Below are 13,924 nucleotides of genomic sequence, written 5' to 3' on the forward strand. Positions count from 1 at the left end.
GCAAGAGGTGCTCCTCACATACATATGCTGCTATGGATCAAAGATGCCCCCAAATTCGGAACAGATTCAGATGAGACAGTGATGAGTTTTATTGAACAATATGCTACATGTGCTGTACCAAAAAGTACAGAAGAAAACAATTTAAGACAACAAGTGTTACGATTTCAAACCCATCGTTGTGGAAAATACTGTCGTTGAAAATACAAATCTAAGGACAAGTTCTACACAAAATGTTGTTTTGCATTTCCACGTCCAGTAACATCGAAAGGAAGAGTGAACAATTTTATGTCATCTTTATGACATACTGTGACAAGAAAATCACCAAAAAATGCATACAACTTAAAAAGAAATGAAGAGTCAAAATACATAAATGACTATAACCCAGTCATTTTGTCCATGTGGAATGCTAACATGAATATTCAATTTGTTGCTGACAACTCTATTGCTGTGGCTCGATATGTAACGTCTTACATTAACAACATCAGAAAAGACAGATCTAAAGGAAATGTGGGAAGAAATTTCTCATGAAAAGAGCCTAAGTAGGAAATTGTACAGTTACAGTCTGAAGATGTTGTCGCATCAAGAAATTGGAGCATACGAATGTTCAGATCGGTTATCATCAGCAAGTCTGTATGCCAAATCTAGAACAATCATTTGGGTGAGTCTAGGTCTTGCTGCAACGCGAAACCGAGTTTTGAAATCTGTACAAGAAATTGAGTATTTGGCAGAGAAAGAACCAAACAGTACAGATATTTTGAAGACAAAAATGTTGGATACATACTATCCAAATAGAAGTAGTCATCTTGACAATGTTTGTCTCTATGAAGTGCTGCAAAGCTATACTTTTAAGAGGAATATTACAGAAGATATCAATAAAGGAGTATATGCTGTAATTGGATGTGAAGGATGTCTGTGAAACAAAGAAAAGGACATTTGATTAATCATCGAAAATTGAGTTGCAATCTCCTGACAAAAGGGAATTTTACTATTTAGCTCTTTTGCAACTCTTTAAGCCATGGCGTACAGAAGAGGAACTACTTGGAGATGTTTTCTGTTATGAAGATTCTTTCAATGCCAGCAAAAATACTTTAGAATGTCCTGCTTTTACTAATTATCTGCAAATGTTGAACGATGAAATACAGCAAGAAGCTACAATTGCAGCAGAGATTGCTAGAGACAGTTCTCAAGACAGTCAGAGTTCTGCTTCGTTGAGTCAGGATCCACTCGGAGGACCAATTATCCAAAATGAAGCTGCCACTGCCATGAATGAGGTGGAAAGACCAATGGAACAAGCTCAGGAGGATGTAGTAAACTTAGAAGAATTGGAAAAACAACTAAACGTTACACAGAAACAAATATATGATGAAGTCATAGAACAGATTGAGCATGGTTTATGTCATGAGAAAAAAGAGTGCTCATGTACATCATTTAAACCTGTCCAACTGTACGTGAGTGGAGAAGCAGGAACTGGAAAAAGTTTTCTAATTAAAGGAATTGCAACTTATCTACAGAAAAGAACTGAGTCATCGCTCTCTTGTGTGTTGTTACTGCTCCAACTGGGTTGGCAGCACATAACATTAAAGGGATTACTTTACATCGTTTATTGATGCTGCCAGTAGAGCTGGATAATATATGACAATACCACAAGCTATCTGGAGAAGCTTGTGGTGAAGTTTCCAGAGTCCTGAAGAAAATGAAACTTCTTATCATTGATGAGGTAAGCATGGTATCAAATGTAATGCTTGCTTTTGTGCATTTAGGAATGCAACAAATTCTTAAAACAGAGTATGATGTGTTATTTGGAGGCAAACACATCATTGTTTTTGGAGATCTACTACAGCTAACTCCTGTGAAAGGACAACCAGTGTTTAAAATGCTTACGCATGAAGATACCAGAAAGTGCCTTGGAAGCATTGGAAATGTTAATATATGGTTATATTTTAAATATGCAGAACTGCTTCAAAATATGCGACGGGCAATGGATGAAGATTATCAAAATATTCTTCAAGATATAAGAATTGGAAAAGTAAGTGAACATGGCAAAGAAGCTTTACAGGCACGATTACTTTCAAATTTGTTTCTAAACGAAAATATTCTCCCAGAGAATATTTATAGGAAAATTGCTGAAAACAAATCTGTGATATGCTTGATGCCAACTCTGCAAGAATGTTCAATCTTCAACAACAAAATAGAAAATCAAGAGATTGTAAAACTGAAAGCTATTGATAAAATAGAGCACTATTATTTTGTCAGAAAAGTTGAAATCAAAATTGGATTCTTTAGAGAAGACAATATCTAACACTGCTGGTTTTGAAAAGAGTCTACATGCATGTTTAAATTGTCGTATAATTTTACGACGGAATTTACATGTGGAAAGAGGTTTAGTAAATGGAGCAATGGGTCATGTTGTTGATTTTGTGAATTACCGAAATAGAGATGAAATTGAATTTTTGAAAATTAAATTTGATGCAATTGAAGAAGAACAACAATTGAGTCGTTGTTCTGCTCAATTTTTGCTTGTGTAAGATTTATATGTCCGCCGAAAACAGTTTCCTGTTTGTTTGGCATATGCAGTGACTATTCATAAATCTCAAGGTTTAAGCGTAGATAGTGCTTTGGTGAATATTGGAAGTTCGGTGTTCAAGGACGGTATGGCATATGTTGCTTTATCTCGTGTCAGAACTTTATCTGGATTATACTTGATTGAGTTTGATGAGACAAAGATTAGCGCAGATCTAAATGTGTGAAAGAGCATAATAGGTTAAGAAGAGAAAATGCTCCAAATTTACCTCAATATCCTTTATTTGAAAAGCCTGTGGTAGGCCGAAAAAGAAGAAATGAGAAAAATTGTAGCGAGGTTGTAGCAAAAAGAAAAAAACTAGAAGAACCAGTAATTGTAAGCAGAAAGGAAAAGGATTCTGTTGAAGATGTTGTTGGATTTCAGTTTGAAAACAGTTCTGGTGTCAACTGCTATGCTAAAGTAGTGCTCAATGTTGTTTTTTTTCTCCAAACTTTACAAGAGCAGATTGTTGAAAATCGGGATCAAAGATTTTGTTGTTTGTTGAATACTGTGTTTGAGAAATGTAGCAGTGATAAAACAAAAATAGAAAGGGTTTCTGATATTCAAAATGTTTTAGACATATGTTCTGGTCTAAATCGATTTTCACAGAATATTCAGCAAGATTGTCAGGAATTTCGAATTTATATGCTTGTTGTATTGCAAGATGAAGGTATAGATGTTGATAATCTTTTTGGCCCTTCTTATAAATGGCAGCATGACTGCGACAATTGTTCCTTTTAAAGTAGTACTACTATAGACACTGAAAGATTAATATATTTGACTTTACCAGACTGCAAATCAGTGTCTTTTAATAATCTCGTTAGAGAAGCAAATCAAAACATGGTCTGTACCCAATGTAACTCTGCAATGCCATCAACATTATTTAAACAAAGATATGGACAGTATGTAATTTTAATGTTCCAACGATGTAGACCTGATGGAACTAAATTGACAACTTTAATTAAAAAATGTGTGGCTTCTCAATTATCAATTTCAGGAAGAACCTTTGTAACTGCAGCAATTATTTTCCATGATGGTCCTTCTACAACATCAGGACATTACAAAGCTTGTTTAAAACGTCAAAAAGGATGGACTTATTGTAACGATACTCAATTGACTTTCAAACAACGTTTGCCTTTTGACTTACAAAATTCTTACCTAGTGTTCTACAACCCAAATTTTAGGAAAAATAATTGGCCTAGGAAGATTAGAGCAGTTAATAAAAGTTAGTCTTCTGTTCAAAATTACTTTGTGAGTGAGAGTGATCAAGATAATAAAAAACTTGTAGTTCTCATGGAGGTAGTGTAAGTGTATCACATAGTGAGTGATATCAGTATTATAGGAAATGTTGATCATGAGTGAGCCAGAGGTGGAAATATAACTATTGTTAGATGATCGAATAGATGTTGGAGCTTTTCATTCAGAAAGTCGGGTAAATGGAAGTTTAAAAGTACTATTAAGTAATTTCCAAAAAAAGGACTTTTCATATACTATTTGGCCTCGTGGAAAAGTAAGTGAATCAAAAATGAGTATTTCGGGTAAATGTTGTTAATATATGTTTTTATATTACTTTACTTTGAGAGTATAATAATGACATACTAATGTTTTATTAGTTTGTGATTGTTGAAATGTACGCAACTAATTGTTGTTTGGAAGAAAACATTTAAGATATGTTTTTTTCTAAGTTTTACATTATTTATTGAAACATTGTATGGGTTTTTTAAACACAATCATTTTGATTGTGGTTTTTTTCCCCGCTGTCATATGATGAGTAGTATTGAACTCACTGTTTTAAGTGAAATTCAATATATTCTGAGAACAGCAACATATTATACAAGTTATTTTGTATTTTGTATTGTGAAATATATATTATACTCCCCTTGTCTCACGCTCACTCACCTATATCCACCCTCTATCACCCCTCTTTACTCACCCTCACTGCCCTTCTCTCACCCTCCTTCACCCCCGTTCCCTTACTCCGCTTCCCTCACTACCCCTCATTCCCCATTCCTTCACTCCCCTTCCCCTCCCCCCCCAACTTTCCTGCTCTCAGTCCCTCTGCTTCACTCCCCTTCCCCTCTCTTACCTTCCTTTGCTCCCTCATTCATTTTCCTTCTCTTACTCACCTTACTTCACTTACTACTTCTCTCACTCCCTCTGTCCTCTCACACCCTCACTCCCCTTCCCTCACTCCCTCTCTCTTACCCTCACTCTCTCTATCCCCTCACTTTGTCACTCCCCCTTCCCTCACGCTCACTCCCTTTAACTCACCAACACTCCCTCACTTACCTTTCTTTGCTCCCTCACTCAGTCCCCTTCTCTGACTCCTTTCTTCACTCCCTCTGTCTCCTCACTCCCTCACTCCCCTTGTCTTATGCTCACTCGCCTTTATCCACCCTCTATCACCCTCTTTCCTCAACCTCACTGCCCTTCTCTCACTCTCCCTCACCCCTGTTCCCTTACTCCACTTCCCTCACTTATACTCATTCTCCATCCTTAACTCCTCTTCCTCTCACTCTCCTCCCCCACTCACCTTTTCCCAGTCTCTCTGCTTCACTCCCCTTCCCCTTCTTTCCTTCCTTTGTTCCCTCAGTAATTCCCCTTCCCTCACTCACCTTACTCCACTTTACTCACTCCTTCTCTCACTCCCTCTGTCCTCTCACTTCCTCACTCCTCTTCCCTCACTTTCTCTCTGTTACCCTCATTCCCTCTGTCCCCTCACTCTCTAACTCCCCTTCACTCACCCTCACTCACCTTCCATCCTTCACTGTCGTGTACGCACCCTCACTCACTCCCCCTACCCTCTCACTCACTTCCCTTCCCTTACTCCCCTTTCCTCATTTAGTTTTGCTAACTCACATTCCTTAAGTCCCTTACTCACCTTCACTTCATTTCTCTCTCCCTCTTTCCCTCTGTGTCACTCAATCTAACCGCCTCATTATCCTCTCAGTCACTTGCTCTCCCTCTATTTCTCTTTCCCTCTCTCTGTCCTTCACCGTTCCTTTGTTTCCCTTTCTGTTTCCTTCACTCCTACTTTATCTCTTAGTACCCTTTTATGCCTTTTAATCTCCTGCCTTGTATCTTGTATTTTGAAATATATATTATAAATATTATAACTTACTTTTTTTTCGCCTTCCACAGATATTAAATTTAGTAAAAATATGTAATTAAGTTTACATTACTTATAAGGTAAGTTTGACAAACAAAATTTAGTTTCTCATCACTCTTTTCCTCAACCTCACTGCTCTTCTCTCACCCTCCCTCACCCCCGTTCACTTACTCCGCTTCCCTCACTTATTCTCATTTCCCATGTTCACTTCCCTTCCCCTCTCTCACCTCTTCCACACTCAACTTCTTTCAGTCCCCCTGCTTCACTTCCTTCGCTTTGTCATTCATTCTCCTTTCCTCTCTCACCGTACTCCACTTCACTCACTCCTTCTCTCACTCCCTCTGTCCTCTCACTTCCTAACTCCTCTTCCCTCACTCCCTCTGTCTTACCCTCACTCCCTCCGTCCCCTCACTCTCTCACTTCCCTTCACTCATCCTCACTCACCATCCATCCCTCACTGTCATCAACTCACCCTCACTCACTCCCCCTTCCTTCTCCCTCACTCCCCTTGCCTTACTCTCACTCCCATTACTTTATCCTCCCTCACCCTCCTTCCCTCAATATCAATCCCCTTTTTTCACCTTTACTCATTCCCTTCCCTCACTCCCTGTCACTCTCCTTCATTCACTCCACTTCGACTCACTCCCGTTCGCAACTCACCTTCCCTCCCTCCCCTTCTGTCATTTGTTTTCTCAGTCACTTTCTCCCCTTCATTCAGTCATTTTATCGATTCATTTAAGCAGTACTCATTCACTAAAAAAAAGAATGACACAATATATCATGAACATAGCTCTTTTTTGAGAATTGGAGGTAGTTCTAAAAAGAACTTTTTTTTTCTTCCATTTTTGTTTTTACATTTTTTTTCTACTTTTTAAGAACGATTTTATATTTTTGGGGGATTTTTTTTCAGGACAAAAACAAAACCAGGGAATGCAAAACTGCTCAAAAGGAGCAAAATAAAGGAGAAACATTAGGGCTGGGTGGAGCAGCGGTGTTCCTCCTTCTTTCGAACAATTAGTTCAATGCTCTGCTTCCCGTAGCAGAGCAGTTCATCACACTGTTTGCATCTTATTTTCAAATCTGCAAACACCGGCTGTATATTGGGGATTAAAGTTGGTGTTGTTCCTCTCCCAGACGATGTTGATGCTCCGGTGGAGGTAGAGGCGCCATCTCTTGGGGGATTGCGTGCCAGGTCCCTGGTGCTCTCCCTAGCAAAGTTGTTAGGATGCCTCCTTTCCAAATGCCGGATCAAGATGGCATTCCCAAAGCTGTACTTTCGGGTGGGATCCACACGTGACAGAGTTGTGTCTCATATCCGGCACGTTACTTTTGCAGCATTGCATTTCTTTTCCCCCTCTGGGAAAGTAAAGAACTTCCAAATGAAATGCTCTTTAACTTTTCTTTGGGGGGGATCCTCAGGCAGGAATTCCACATCAGAGTCTGTGGAGGGGTCCTGGGAAGCAGACATCTTTGAAAAATGAGTGCTAGTAGTATGACAAACAGGCAAGAGGTGTTCTCTCAGCAATTGCAAAGAGGTAGTGAGAGAAATGGGTGGGGACTTTCCATAGTTGTGTTAAAAACTGTTATGAACCAATCAAAAGTGTTGTTTTAAGGTCACATGGCTTGACGCGCGCTTACGCTGCGCGCTCCGGGACGCTTACAGGGGCGCTTACGCGGCACTTAAGTAGGCGCTTACGGAGGCGCTTCCGGGGGCGCTTACGCTGCTCGTATGAATGACGTTTTGCTCGATTTTCGGAAATGTGTTTAAAGTTAAAATACGGTTTTTAAAAATCAAAAATACTACTTTTATGAGTATGCCACTGAATGTCTTCCATTATTATTTACATACATAAATATATTTTTTTGCGCTCGCGGAAATTGCGCTCACGCTACGTGTATGGCTGCGTTTACGGGTGCGCGCACCCTGAGCGCTCCAGGGTTTAAATATAAAAAAACTGGAAAAATACATTAAAAAATTAATATTACAAAAATATAGAATATTGGAATAATTAGAAACAATTATAATAATTCATAGCTATAAAAATTCGCTATTAAAAAAACTTAATAATTCACTTAAAAAACCGTAGGTTTCAAATTTGTTATAGTTAGGAAATAGCATTTAAAAAACCTTTGAAATTCACTGAAAAAACCATAGGTTTAACACTTGTTATAGTTAGGAATTAGCATTTAAAAAACCTTTGAAATTCACTAAAAAAACATAGGTTTCATACCAGTTATAGTTAGCTGAACATTTTACTCATACAAAACCATTGAAATTCCCACGTTATAATTAGTTGGACTCACTATAACTCGCGCGTCTGCAATCCACTGCTGATTATGTCACATATTACATCATTCATAACATGGTCAGTGACATCACTGATGACATCACTGATGACATCTCAAATGACATCACTGATGACATCTCAAATGACATCACTGATGACATCACTGATGACTTCTCAATTGACATCACTGATCTCATCACGGATGACATCATTCATGTGATAATACGATGCACCTCCTCACACTCTAATATAATCTTTCATACACTCAGTGTTAAATACAGACTACCATTGTTGAAACCATTGACACACCAATATCAGTTACTACATACGCACTCACTGACTCCTAGGTCTACACACACATCCACTCATTCACCCATACAATCACTCATACATACAGTCACTCATCAATATCACACTATCACATGCACTCATACACCTATACAGACACTCACACACTGCCACTCATCCATGGAGTTACTCACACACCTAGTCAGTCATGCAAAGAATCAATCACACTCCCATTTCTTCATATATACAGTTATACACACAAAACCTTACTTATTCAAACATATACTAACACATACTTACTCTCTTTTACAATCACTGATACAAGTACACATTGATCCACACAGCCACTCGCACAATCACTGGCTCTCATGTACAGTCATTTATATATGCCAACTCTCACATGCACTGTGTTTTACATATGTACTAACTTGGACATGTAGCACTGAGATATCCATTCACTCACCAACACACCCATGCACAAAGTCAACCGCCCACACAGCTGTTTCCACATGCACTCTTGATCCCATACACCTAGTGAATCAACTGCTCACACATCTATGCATAAGAGTCACACACCTCCCAGCCACCCACACACAAACTTACTCTCCCATAAAATTACTTGGTCAACCAATCAATAACCCATATAGCAGCAGACACATGCAGCAGCTTACACAACAACAGACATACTGATGCACACATTCAGACAGTTTAGTCACTAACCCATGCATTCAGTAAGACACATTTAATCACTCACTCATACAGTCAATCACGCATCTACTAAATCCTTCATCCAGACACTTATACATCCACTCATTCTTCAATATGTAAAACATATTTAAACTTTACAAAAACACACAGTCACTGCATGATGTCATCAGTGATGTCATTTGAGATGTCATCAGTGATGTCATCAGTGATGTCACTGACCATGTCATGAATGATGTAATATGTGACATCATCAGCAGTGGATTGCGGACGTGCGAGTTATAGTGAGTCCAACTAACTATAACGTGGGAATTTCAATGGTTTTGTATGAGTAAAATGTTCAGCTAACTATAACTGGTGTGAAACCTATGTTTTTTTGTGAATATATATATATTCACTGAAAAAACCATAGGTTATAGACCATATATAGTTAGGAATTAGCATTTACAAAACCTTGAAAATTCACTGAAAAAACCATAGGTTATAGACCATATATAGTTAGGAATTAGCATTTACAAAACCTTATTTTACTCACACAAAACCATTGAAATTCCATATATAGTTAGTTGCACTAACTATATATCGCGCACCCGCAATCCACTGCTGATGATGTCACATATTACATCATTCATGACATGGTCAGTGACATCACTGATGACATCTCAAATGACATCACTGATGACATCACTGATGACAACATCCAGTGACTGTATGTTTCTGTAAAGTTAAAATATGTCTTACATATTGAAGAATGAGTGGATGTATAAGTGTCTGGATGAAGGATTTAGTAGGTGCATGACTGACTGTATAAGTGACTGATTAAATGTGTCTCACTGAGTGCATGGGTTAGTGACTAAACTGTTTTAAATTGTGCATCATTGTGTCTGTTGTTTTGTAATCTGATGCATGTGTTGATCATTAGCTATATGACTAACTATATGGGTTATTGATTAGTTGCCCAAGTATTTGTATGGGAGACTGAGTGTGTGTGTGGGTGTCTGGGAGGTGTATGACTCTGTGCATAGATGTGTGAGCAGTTGATTCACTACATGTATGGGTTCAAAAGTGCATGTGGAAACAGCTGTATGGGCGGTTGACTGTGTGCATGAGTGTATTGGTGAGTGAATGGATATCTCAGTGCTACATGTCAAAGTAAGTACATATGTAAAACACAGTACATGTGATAGTTGACATATATAAATAACTGTGCATAAGAGCCAGTGAATGTGTGAGTGGCTGTATGGATTATTGTGAACTTGTATCAGGGATTGTATAACAGAGTAAATATGTGTTATTATATGTTCCAATAAGTAAGGTGTGTATAACTATATAGTTGAGGAAATGGAGGTGTGATTGATTCTTTGCAAGACTGACTAGGTGTGTGAGTAACTCCATGGATGAGTGACAGTCTGTGAGTGTCTGTTTACACTGAGTGTATCTAAGGTTATATTAGAGTCTGAAGAGGTTCATCGTATCATCACATGAATGATGTCATCAGTGATGTGATCAGTAATGTCAAATGAGATGTCATCAGTGATGTCATTTGAGATGTCATCAGTGATGTCATCAGTGATGTCACTGACCATGTCATGAATGATGTAATATGTGACATCATCAGCAGTGGATTGCGGGTGCGCGATATATAGTTAGTGCAACTAACTATATATGGAATTTCAATGGTTTTGTGTGAGTAAAATAAGGTTTTGTAAATGCTAATTCCTAACTATATATGGTCTATAACCTATGGTTTTTTCAGTGAATTTTCAAGGTTTTGTAAATGTTAATTCCTAACTATATATGGTCTATAACCTATGGTTTTTTCAGTGAATTTCATTGGTTTTTTAACAGCTAATATCTGTAGCTGTAAAATGTATTCTTCTTTAAATCCAAAAATATATTTTATATGTTTATTAATAACTTTTTTTTTAAATATTTTTTTTTCTTCGTTCCCGCTTCGCGAATCGGGAAGCTTCCCGTTAGCTGACCTTGATGCCGCGAAATAGACCGCGAGCCGGTAAACGTTTCTTTACCGCAACTGCCGCGTTAGAAAACAACATCGTGACGCCTCCCGTCCGCATGACGTTTCGCGTTGTCGCGTGATACGTCATATGACGTGCTACGTTAGCGAACTCGTACGCTTACCGAGTCGCAAAGCACATGTTTCTGGAAGCAAACCGGGAGGCCCTGCAAAGCGCGTAACGTAAACACAGCAGGTCATGTGACTTGGTAATAACACTTTTCATTGGTTCATTTCACTTTCGGTTTCCTAATGATGTAAGACTAGGTCATATGATCTAAAATGAACACTTTTCATTGGTTGAGAACTATTTTTTTTCCCAAATGGTGAAAATCCCTCCTTCTTTCCTCACTCTGACTTTCATCATTGTGAGAGAAAGACCCTTTGTTACCAGTGAGCAATGGCTTCTTTACTAGCTTCAGCTGGTGCTTCCCCACCACCTCCACCACATCCAAGGAAGAGTGGACCACCTGCTAAAGTTATAATTCAGCAAGAAGAGGAAGAAGAGGAACAGGACGACCTAGATAATCTCCCTATTATGGCCAGAAGATCTGTTGTACCGGAAGTAACGGGACCAGAGGGCAGGGAGATGGTGCCAAATATACAAACGAGATTTCGTGAAGTAAAACAAGTCTGCGTACATTGCAGTGGATTCATTTGCTACGGAGAAAGTAGCATCACTCTGATCAACAGAGCTATTGACAATCATGCTCATGTTTGTCCGAAACTCCCCAAACAATAAATTCTTTTTTTTTGTTTTCTTGCTCCTGTTGAGCCCTTTACAATGAATCGTTTTCGTTGCCCCCTCCGAAAAAAAAACAAAAAAAATATAAAACTGTTCAGAAAAATTCAAAAAAAGTTAAAAAATGTTCAGAAAAATAATAAAAAAAATATAAAACAACAAAAACTATTTAAAAAAAAGTTCTTTTCAGAACTACCTCCCCGTTATTAAAAAATTGGTACAATATTTGCAACTGTGCCAACCTCTATTTCTCTTAGTTCGCTTCCCAGTTCGCTCCCCGGTACGCGAACCGGAAGCGAACCAAAAATTATTTTTTTTTAAAAAGAACAGTAAGTATAAGGGAAGGAAACAGACAGTTATGTTAAAAGAAAGACAGCTATAGGGGAGTAAACTAGAGATACTATTACCCGTAATCCACTGCTGATGATGTCACATATTACATCATTCATGACATGCTCAGTGACATCATCAGCAGAGGATTGCGGGTAACAGTATCCCTAGTTTATTCCCTATAGCTGTGTTTCTTTTAACATAACTGTCTGTTTCCTTCCCTTATACTTACTGTTCTTTTTTTAAATTTTTTTTTAGATCAGTCAGAAACAGTGAAAGTAATGAAATATAAAAGACTACGTAGAATATGAGCACTGTATGCAACAACTTTGACACTTACAGAAGCCTCACCTTCTCCCTGCCTCCTACACAGTTCTACATGTACATCATAAATGCAAACAGAACAGAATTAATTATACATGTTAAATGGTTTATTTTTGCTGTTCTCAGAATGTATCAAATTTCACTAAAACAGTGACTTGAAGGTATTCATCATATAACAGCGGGGAAAAAAAAAACACAATCAAAATGATTGTGTTTAAAAAACCCATACAACATTACAAATCAGAATTCAGAACTCCTTAAAGTTAACTTACTTTCCATGACGGCCAAGGATGTCCTATGAACAGCTTACACTCTGTTGTGCTGTTATTACTTTCAACCCGCCACATTCTGAAAGAAAACCTCCATCGTTTTCAAAAACATGTTACATACAATAAATGACTTCTTGCTCTCTACCACAAGTATCCACAAGGCCAAATCTTGTCAGAGCCATGTATAACTCTTGGATTTCTTGTTAGCCAATCCCGTCTTTTCGCATTTCCGCAACTTTCAGAATTAAAATGTTGAAGATCATTTACACAATCCTGGACTAGTAATATCTTCCCCTTCTTGCTCAATCATGTTCTACATTTCCTATCACACTGATACTGCTTACTATGAAGCAGACTTACACTACCTTTATGACTAGTACAATTATTTAATTCTCTACATCACTTTTAATCACAAAGCAATGTAAAACAGTAGACAGCATTGCAGACTTACATTCCCTCTACTCCATGTTTTGATTGGCTGCTTCAATTAGCTTATAAAAAGAAATAGTTTTTCTGAACTCATTCAAAGTGCACGTATTTCTCAATAACGTCCAGTGTTATGGTAAAAAGTTATGTCTCTGTACTACACTTATCCTCAAGGCCAAATAGTGTAGGAGCCATGAGAACTTCTTGAAATTCCTCAGAGCACATCCCGAGATTCTTTCCCTAAAATTTTGGTTTTAAAAACACCAGGTAAGAGTTTTTAAGGTCATATGGCAATTTTTTTTTTAAATTAAAACAGAATCATTGCAGAATGACCAGCCATTTCTACACTTTAAATAAGCTGTATAATGTCCTGATGTTATTGAAGGACCATCATGATATATAATTGCTACAGTTACAAAAGTCCTTCCTGATATTGACAACTGTGAAGCCACAAAATTTTTAATTAAAGTTGTCAATTTTGTTCCATCAGGCCTACATCGTTGGAACATTAAAATGACATACTGGCCATATGTTCGTATAAATAATGTGGACATCATTTCAGATTTACATTGCCTACACTCCATATTGTGATCAGCTGCTTTTACTAGCTTATTAAAAGAGACTGATTTACTGTCTGGCAAAGTTAAATATATAAATCTTTCTGAGTCTACACTAGTACTACTTGATGCCCTACAGTTCTCGCAGTCATGCTGCCATTGATAAGAAAGCCCAAACAGGTGATCTACATCTACACCTTCAGCATGCAATACATCAAGCATATACATTAAAAACTCCTGACAATCTTGCTGACTATTTTGAGAGAATTGTGTTTGGCCTGAACATCTGTCTAACAGATTTCGAATTTC

The sequence above is a fragment of the Lissotriton helveticus genome, chromosome 4_1 (genome assembly GCF_964261635.1).
Source record: "Lissotriton helveticus chromosome 4_1, aLisHel1.1, whole genome shotgun sequence".
Classification (NCBI taxonomy): domain Eukaryota; kingdom Metazoa; phylum Chordata; class Amphibia; order Caudata; family Salamandridae; genus Lissotriton; species Lissotriton helveticus.